The sequence below is a fragment of the Chiloscyllium plagiosum genome, chromosome 8, assembly GCF_004010195.1.
Source record: "Chiloscyllium plagiosum isolate BGI_BamShark_2017 chromosome 8, ASM401019v2, whole genome shotgun sequence".
Classification (NCBI taxonomy): Eukaryota; Metazoa; Chordata; class Chondrichthyes; order Orectolobiformes; family Hemiscylliidae; genus Chiloscyllium; species Chiloscyllium plagiosum.
The window spans coordinates 106450130-106458792 of record NC_057717.1 but is presented as its reverse complement, the minus strand read 5'-3'; the positions used below and the strand labels follow the sequence as shown (position 1 = coordinate 106458792).

Sequence of the window (8663 nt, the reverse complement as noted above, 5' to 3'; positions counted from 1 at the left end):
ATTAGCGCCCCTTTATTCTAATACCACGCCCCATGGTCCAAGACTGTCCCATGAGTGGTAACATCCTCTTGGCATTTTAGCTGTCAAGCCCTTTAAGAATCGTGTATGTTTCAATGAGATACCTCTCATTCTGCCAAACTTAAATGAATGGAGTCCCAATCCGTTTATTCTTTGCTCATAAGACAATCCCTCCATACAGGGATTACCACATTATTGAGTAGGTAAGTGCCACTTGATGTGACAGAATTGATCTAGAATTATGACAGGATTATAAATAGTGAACATGCCATTGTTACAATCCCTTGAATTTTTGTTTAAAAGTCTCTGATTATGTTAAATACTGTAACTTAATAATAAATATCAATTGAACGTGCTGGATGAAGTAATGTTGCAAAACTTTACTTTCAAAAGGCATGTTACCATTTCTTAAAATACTAATGTAACATCCTTATATTACTTATTCTGTTTCCTTGGACACCATCAGGGAGACATTCATTGAAGATTGTATGGTTACCTTAGGAATGGCCAAATCAAAAATAATTATTTGCCTGCAGGATGAGAATGTGTTTTATTCAGCTTCACTGTATAAAGAACAGTTAAAAAGTCTCGCAGTGAAAAACCTAAAATGTTTGACTGTCCATATCCCACGTATTTTGAATCAATTTGTTTTCCAAAATTCATAAAGTCATAGAGTCATAGAGATGTACAGCATGGAAACAGACCCTTCAGTCCAACTCGTCCTTCCCTTCTCACCCTAAACCTATGCCTAGTTCTGGACTCCCCCACCCCAGGGAAAAGATCTTGTCTACTTACCCTATCGATGCCCCTCATGATTTTATAAACCTCTATAAGGTCATCCCTTCAGCCTCCGACACTCCAGGGAAAACAGCCCCAGCCTATTCAACCTCTCCCTATAGTTAAAACCCTTCAACACTGGCAACTTTTTCTGTAAATTTTTTCTGAACCCTTTCAAGTTTCACAACATTATTTCTATAGCAGGGATACCAGAATTGCATGCAATATTTCAAACCAGGGGCCTAGCCAATGTCCTGTACAGCTGGAACATGACCTCCCAATTCCTATAATCCATGCACTGACCAATAAAGGAAACTTGCTTATAAAAGAATAGTTTAGGATTTTTCTGCCCGGAGAGCAGAATAGAGATCTATGTTTTGCATGGGACTGATCCTTTTCCTTTATACCATGTAAATCATTTTAAAAATGTTTTATCAGAATAGCAAAAAAAAAGAGAATAACAGAAGTTGATTTCCATAAAGGTGGATAAATCTCCAGGACCTGATCAGGTATACTCTAGAACTCTGTGGGAAGTGAGGGAAGTGATTGCTGGGTTCCTTGCTGAGATATTTGTATCATCAATAGCCACAGGTGAGGTACCAGAAGACTGGAGGTTGGCTAATGTGGTGTCACTATTTAAGAAAGGTGGTGAGGACAAGCCAGGGAACTATAGACCGGTGAGCCTGACATCAGTGGGTGGGCAAGTTGTTGGAAGGATTCCCGAAAGACAGGATGTACATGTATTTGGAAAGACAAGGACTGATGAGGGATAGTCAACATGGCTCTATACGTGGGAAATCATGTCTCATGAACTTGATTGAGTTTACTGAAGAAGTAACAAAGAGGATGGATGAGGGCAGAGCGGTGAACATGATCTGTATGGATTTCAGTAAGGTGTTTGACAAGGTTCCTCATGGTAGACTGGTAAGCAAGGTTAGATCACATGGAATAGAGGGAGAACTAGCCATTTGGACACAGATCTGGCTCGAAGGTAGATGACAGAGAGTGTTGGTGGAGGGTTGCATTCAGACTGGAGGCCAGTGACCAGTGGAGTGCCACAAGGATCAGTGCTAGGTTGACTGCTTTTCCTCATTTATATAAATGATTTGGATGTGAACGTAAGAGGTATGGTTAGTAAGTTTGCAGATGGCACCAAAATTGGAGGTGTATTGGACAGTGAAGAGGGTTACCTCACAGTACAAAGGGATCTTGATCAGAAGGGCTAATTGGTTGAGGAGTGGCAGATAGAGTTCAATTTAGATAAATGTGAGGTCCTGCATTTTGGAAAGGTAAATCAGGGCAGGACTTATACACTTAATGATTAGGTCCTGGGGAGTGTTGCTGAACAAAGAGACCTTGGAGTGCAGGTTCATAGTTCCTTGAAAGTGAAACCGCAGGTACATAGGATAGTGAAGGAGTCATTTGGTGTACTTGCCTTTATTGGTCAGAGTATTGAGTACATGAGTTGGGAGGTCATGTGGCGGCTGTACAGGACATTGATTAGGCCACTTTTAGATAAGGGCAGAGTGGTAGACATTGTTTACTTGGACTTTTGTAAAGTCCTTGAAAAGTTTCACAGGGTAGATTGTTTAATAGAGTTATATCACATGGGATTCAGGGTGAGCTTGCCAAATGGATGTAAAATTGCCTCAATGGTATGAAACAGAGAGCAATGATGGAGGGCATTGTTTTGGACTGGAAGCCTGAGACCAGCTGTGACGATGCTGTCACTTTCAGAGGTTATTCTGTCCTGGGTTTTTTTTGGAGAGAGAGATTTAGGGACAGGTGACAAGCAGCCCATGAGAAGATAACTAGCCTTGGGTGTTTTTTCTTTAAAGCTGGAACAATAGAAACAGCCTGAATGGGCGTGGTCAAGGTTCCAATAGACAATAGGTGCAGGAGTAGACCATTCAGCCCTTCGAGCCTGCACCGCCATTCAATATAATCATGGCTGATCATTCTTAATCAGTATCCTGTTCCTGCCTTATCTCCATAACCTTTGATTCCACTATCTTTGAGAGCTCTATCCAACTCTTTCTTAAATGAATCCAGAGAGTGGGCCTCCACTGCCCTCTGGGGCAGAGCATTCCACACAGCCACCACTCTCTGGGTGAAGAAGTTTCTCCTAAGCTCTGTCCTAAGTGGTCTACCCCGTATTTTTAAGCTGTGTCCTCTGGTTCGGCACTCACCCATCAGCGGAAACATGTTTCCTGCCTCCAGAGTGTCCAATCCTTTAATAATCTAATATGTCTCAATCAGATCCTCTCTCAATCTTCGAAACTCAAGGGTAAATCATATTAGCCTTCTTCACTATCTGCTGTACCTGCATGCTTGCCTTCATTGACTGGTGTACAAGAACACCCAGATCTCTCTGTACTGCCCCTTTACATAAATTGATTCCATTGAGGTAGTAGTCTGCCTTTCTGTTCTTGCTACCAAAGTGGATAACCATACATTTATCCATATTAAACTGCATCTGCCATGCATCTGCCCACTCACTTAACTTGTCCAGGTCACCCTGTAATCTCTTAACATCCTCATCACTTTTCACCCTGCCACCCAGCTTAGTATCATCAGCAAATTTGCTAATGTTATTGCTGATACCATCTTCTATATCATTAACATATATTGTAAAAAGCTGTGGTCCCAGCACGGATCCCTGCGGTACCCCACTGGTCACTGCCTGCCATTCCGAAATGGAGCCGTTTATCACTACCCTTTGTTTCCTATTAGCCAACCAATTTTCAATCCAATCTGGTACTTTGCGCCCAATACCATGCACCCTAATTTTACTCATAACCTCCTATGTGGGACTTTATCAAAAGCTTTCTGAAAGTCCAGGTACACTACATCTACTGGATCTCACTCGTCCAACTTCAGAGTTACATCCTCAAAAACTTCAAGAAGATTAGTCAAGCATGATTTCCCCTTCATAAATTCATGCTGACTCTGTCCTATCCTGTAACTACTATCCAGATGTGCAGTAATTTCATCCTTTATCATAGACTCCAGCATCTTTCCCACCACTGAGGTCAGACTAACTGGTCTATAATTTCCTGCTTTCTCTCACCCACCTTTCTTAAAAAGTGGTATAACATTAGCCACCCTCCAAAAACTACACCTAAAATCCACTCACAGAACCAGGGATTTTAGGTGTAGTTTTCAATAATTGCTGTTCGGGTCTTGAAGAGATGGAAGCTATTTTTGTACCTCTCTTGGTTACAGCCAAAAGCTGGGGGTCCTCTGTCTGCTTTATGCTATCCATGTGACAATCTGTTTTCTGAATTTGCCTTTTGCCAAGAATATGCTTATGGATTCATTATATTGAAATAGTTAATTAGTAATAATTACTGTATTTATTACTCTGTTAAGTTTTCCAATGGAGTTGTTATTCACAAATTCTTGTTTCTTTTATTGCACTTTAACTGCAGTGTTTGAATAAATTATGTTTTGCTTAACGTCAAGTAATTTGACCAACTGCACTGCACCTGGAAAACAGCATCTGACATTTACCTTCAAAATAAGAAAAGGTTAGGGTCTGGGCTACCTTCTTAAAATATTTTGAGAAGGTCTGGTCTGGTCCATAGCACAGCTGTGTTCCACAGGGATTGATGCTGGATTCCCCTTTACTCTGAGGCTGCGCCATTGGGTCCTCGTCTGTCCTACCAATGGAAACATCTCCCCTATATCCAATCTGTCCAAGCCATTCAGTATTCTGAAAGTTTCAATCAGATCCCCCCATCCTTCTAAACTCTATCGAGTATAGATCCAGAATCCTCAAACGTTCCTTGTATGTTAAGCCTTTCATTCCTGGGATCATTCTCATGAACCTCGTTGGGACCTGCTCCAGGGACAATACATCTTTCCTGAGGTATGGGGCATAAAACTGCTCATAATACTTTCAATGTGGTCTGACCAGAGTTTTATAAAGCCTCAGACGACTGATGCAAAATACTTATTCAGTTCATCAGCCATTTCTTTGTTCCTCATCATTAATTCTCCAGCATCATTTTTCAGCAGCCCAATGTCTACTTTTGCCTCCTTTTGCTCTTTATATACGAAAAAAACTTCTTGCAATCTTTCCAAATATTACCAACTAGTTTACCCTCATATTCAATCTTCTCCTTCCTTATTTGTAGCCATTGTCGTTGCTGCCATAATATGGATTTGAGACAACAAAAGACTCCTATAGGGCCCGACCTGAGTAAGAAAACCTATAGGCTGTCACCCAGAAGAGTGCACACCCTGGAAAGTCCCCGTACATGTGGGTTGGAACAATTAAAGTGCTTAGCAATTTCCAATTCAGAACCGATTAAAATTAATGTTCAGTGAAATGGTCACCCAGTTCCCATGAAAGTCGATACCAGTGCAGCTGTATCTGTGGTTGCAGATTTGGTCTTTAACAAGATTCGCTTGGGACTCCAACCATTACGTTTGTGCAAGATCTTAGCCACACTATTAACATACACTGGGGAACTGTTGCAGATTGAGGGTAAAAGTTTGGCTTCCGATTACCTATGAGAAGCAGTTGGTGTAGTTCCCACTGATGGGAGTAAAAGGCTTGGGGCCCAAGCCTATTAGGGCAGAATTGGTTGAGAAAGATTCACCTAGATTGGCTCAACATTTTTCGATTAGAAAATGGCTACATCAGTGAAGTCCTAGTGAAATACCCAGAAGTATTTCACAAAGGGCTTGAGACTATCAAAGGGCCAAAGCCACTTTACATCTTGACCAGGCAGCAATTCCGAGATTTTGCGACACCTGCCTAATACCATTTGCCCTAAAAGTACAGGCAGAAATCAGGAGGCTGAAGAGCAAAGGAATCATCATACCAGTGCAGTTACAGAATGGGTGGCACTGGTCGTACTGATTGTGAAGCCTGATAGCTCAGTTCATCTTTGTGGGGATTTTAAACAAACAGTAAACCACCTCTTGCAGCTGGATAAATACCCAATCCCTCGCACAGAGGACTTGTATGCGAAGGTGGTGAGAGGGCTCTCCTTTACGAAGCTGGACATGAGCCATGCCTACCCACAATTGTGATTGGATGAGTCCCAGAAGTACACTATAATTAATACCTATAAGGGTTTATACCAAGACACAAGACTGCTATTTGGGGTATTGTCAGCCTGTGCTCTTTTCCAAAACTGGGTTACACCCATTGGAAGATAAAGTGAGGGTGATCAAAGGAGCCCTGGCTCCCATGTCCGTACCAGAACATAGGTCTTTCCATGGGTTAGTAAATTATTACAGAAAATTCATACGTAACCTGGCCTCTATCTTTGCACTCTTACACCTGCTGTTGATAAAGAGTCAGCCTTGGAAATGGTCACATAGCCACGAAGTAGCCTTTAGGGAAAACGCAGCTTTTGTCATCTAAGGTCTTGGCCGACTACGATCCGAAGCGAGAGGTCGTACTGATATAGTGTTAGGTGCAGTAGTCAGGGGAAAATATAGGGAAATGGGTCTGGGTGGGTTACTCTTCGGAGGGTCAGTGTCGACTTGTTAGGCTGAAGGGCCTGTTTCCAGATTAGGGAATCTAATCTAATCTAATCTAAGATCTTTGTCAACTACGATCCGAAGCGAGAGGTAGTGCTGACATGCGATGCCTCCCCACATGGTATTGGAGCAGTGTTGGTTCACCGGAAACCCAAAGGAGAGGAATCCTGATAGCACATGCTTCCCACACTTTGGCTGATGGTGAACGCATTACACCCAGATAGAGAAGGAAGGCTTGGCAGTCATTTTTGGTGTGAGGAAGTTCCAGCAGTAGCTTTAGTGATGGAAATGTGTCACAATAACAGATCACAAACCCTGCTAGGGTTTCTGATGGAAGATAAGGTGGTGCTACCCATAGATTCCAGGAGAATTCAGTGTCAGGCCCTTATTCCCAGCGCATACAAGTCCAAGTTAGAACACCATCCAGGAAGCCAAATGGTCAGTGCGGATTCCTTGAGCCACCTCCCACTGGCAGACACTCCACCACTGGTGCCTCCCCTCGAACAGTCTGTTTTGGTTTTGAACTTCCTGGACACCCTTCCAGTCACCGCTGACAATATCTGACTATGGGCACACAAAACATCCTGTCCTAGAGAAACTAAAACAGCTGATGGTAATGGGGGAAACAGAAGGGCCATTGCAACCAGGATTGAAACCTGGCAAGACCAGGTATTATTGTGGGGAGCAAGGGTGCTGTCCTGAGTAAAGGTTGCTGCCAGATACTGGCTGAACTCCACCAGGGTCATTCAGGAGTTTCTAAGATGAAGACGCTAGCAAGAAGCGATGTCTGGTTGCCAGGGTTGGAGGCCGATATAGCTGTGTAGATGGGGCAATACCCAGAGTGCTAACAAGGACAAAAACTGCCACCAGCAATGCCCCTACATTTGTGGGAATGGCTGGGTAAACCCTGGACTTGGTCCTGTCATGGGATCAATATTCTTGCTCATTGTGGATGTCCACCCAAAGTGGTTGGATTTGCATAAAGTCTGTACAGCAAAATTAGGGATGACAATTGAGAAGCTGCAAGTATCGGTCGTGATACATGGACTACTGCAAATTTTGGTCGCGGACAATGGGATGTAATTTACCAGCAGGGAACTTGACTATTTCCTAAAGTCAAATGATATTCAGTACATAAAGACAGCTCCATACCATCATCTAATGGTCTACAGGAAAGAGCGGTCCAAATATTGAAGGCATTGCTAAAGAAGCAGCCTACAGCACCTCTTGATACCAAACTGTGCCGATTCCTGTTTGCTTATAGGACCACCCCTCACCCATCTATAAGGATAGCTCCAGCAGAGTTGTTGACTGGGAGAAGACTCCGCACCAGATTAAACCTGATATTGTCAGCTCTGGGTGGGGTTGAAATGAAATTAGGAATGCCAATGGCAGCTACATGCCACCTCTGAGTAAGAAACACATTTATGGTTAATGTAGCTCATATGATTTTATATGCACTTGTTTGAAGAAGTGCTCCCTGATGTCACCCCGACAGCCTTACCCTTGTTTACAGTCCCCTCAGCACAGAAAACAGTTTCTACCAACGTTACGAACTCTTGTAATGGTCATAATTATTTCAATTAGATCACTGCTTAATCTTCTAAACTGAAGGGAATACAAACCTAATCTCTGCAATTTTATAATTTAATCATCTGAGTCCTGGTATTGTTCTGGCATGTTCCAAAATCCAATATATACTTGGAGATGTACAATGCCCAGAAATGAACTCAGTACAGTGCTCAAAACTCAGTTTCACAAAAGCTTGATTTAACGTCCATTCTAGCTTCCTTGAAATTAAGGCCAACATTTCAGTAGCCCATTAAATTATTTTTTGTACATATCCATGAGCTTCATTTCATTCTAAGACTCTTAAAACTCCCTGCGCCTTCACGTGTCAGACTTTTTGAGCAGCTTGTGGTGGAGCTCACTAGAGAACAGACAATACTGGATTTAATGTTGTGCAATGAGGTAGACTTGATAAGGGAGTTTAGGATGAAGGAACCCTTAGGAGGCAGTGACCATAATATGATTGAATTTACTCTCCAATTTGAGAGGGACAAGTTAAAATTAGAGGTAACGGTATTACAGCTGAATAAAGGCAACTACAGAGGCATGAGGGAACATCTGGGTAGAATTGACTGGGAAAGGAGCCTAGCAGGAAAGACAGTGGAACAGCAATGGCAGGAATTTCTGGGAGTAATTAAGGAGACATGCAGAGATTTATCCCAAGGAAAAGAAAGCACGGTACAGGGAAGATGAGGTAACCACGTAAAAACAAGGGCTGCAGATACTGGAAACCAGATTCTAGATTAGAGTGGTGCTGGAAAAGCACAGCAGTTCAGGCAGCATCCGAGGAGCAGGAAAAT

At 42.6% G+C, this 8663-nt stretch overlaps 1 protein-coding gene and 1 long non-coding RNA gene across 2 annotated transcripts in view; one reads left to right on the top strand and one right to left on the bottom strand.

Moving 5' to 3' along the window:
• LOC122552309 (intercellular adhesion molecule 5-like) overlaps window positions 1-8663 on the top strand; it is a 78406-nt gene that overhangs the window by 32341 nt on the left and 37402 nt on the right. The gene's annotated exons all lie outside the window — the stretch shown is intronic.
• Window positions 1-8663, bottom strand: part of LOC122552314 — a 31435-nt gene that overhangs the window by 5889 nt on the left and 16883 nt on the right. The window lies entirely within an intron of this gene.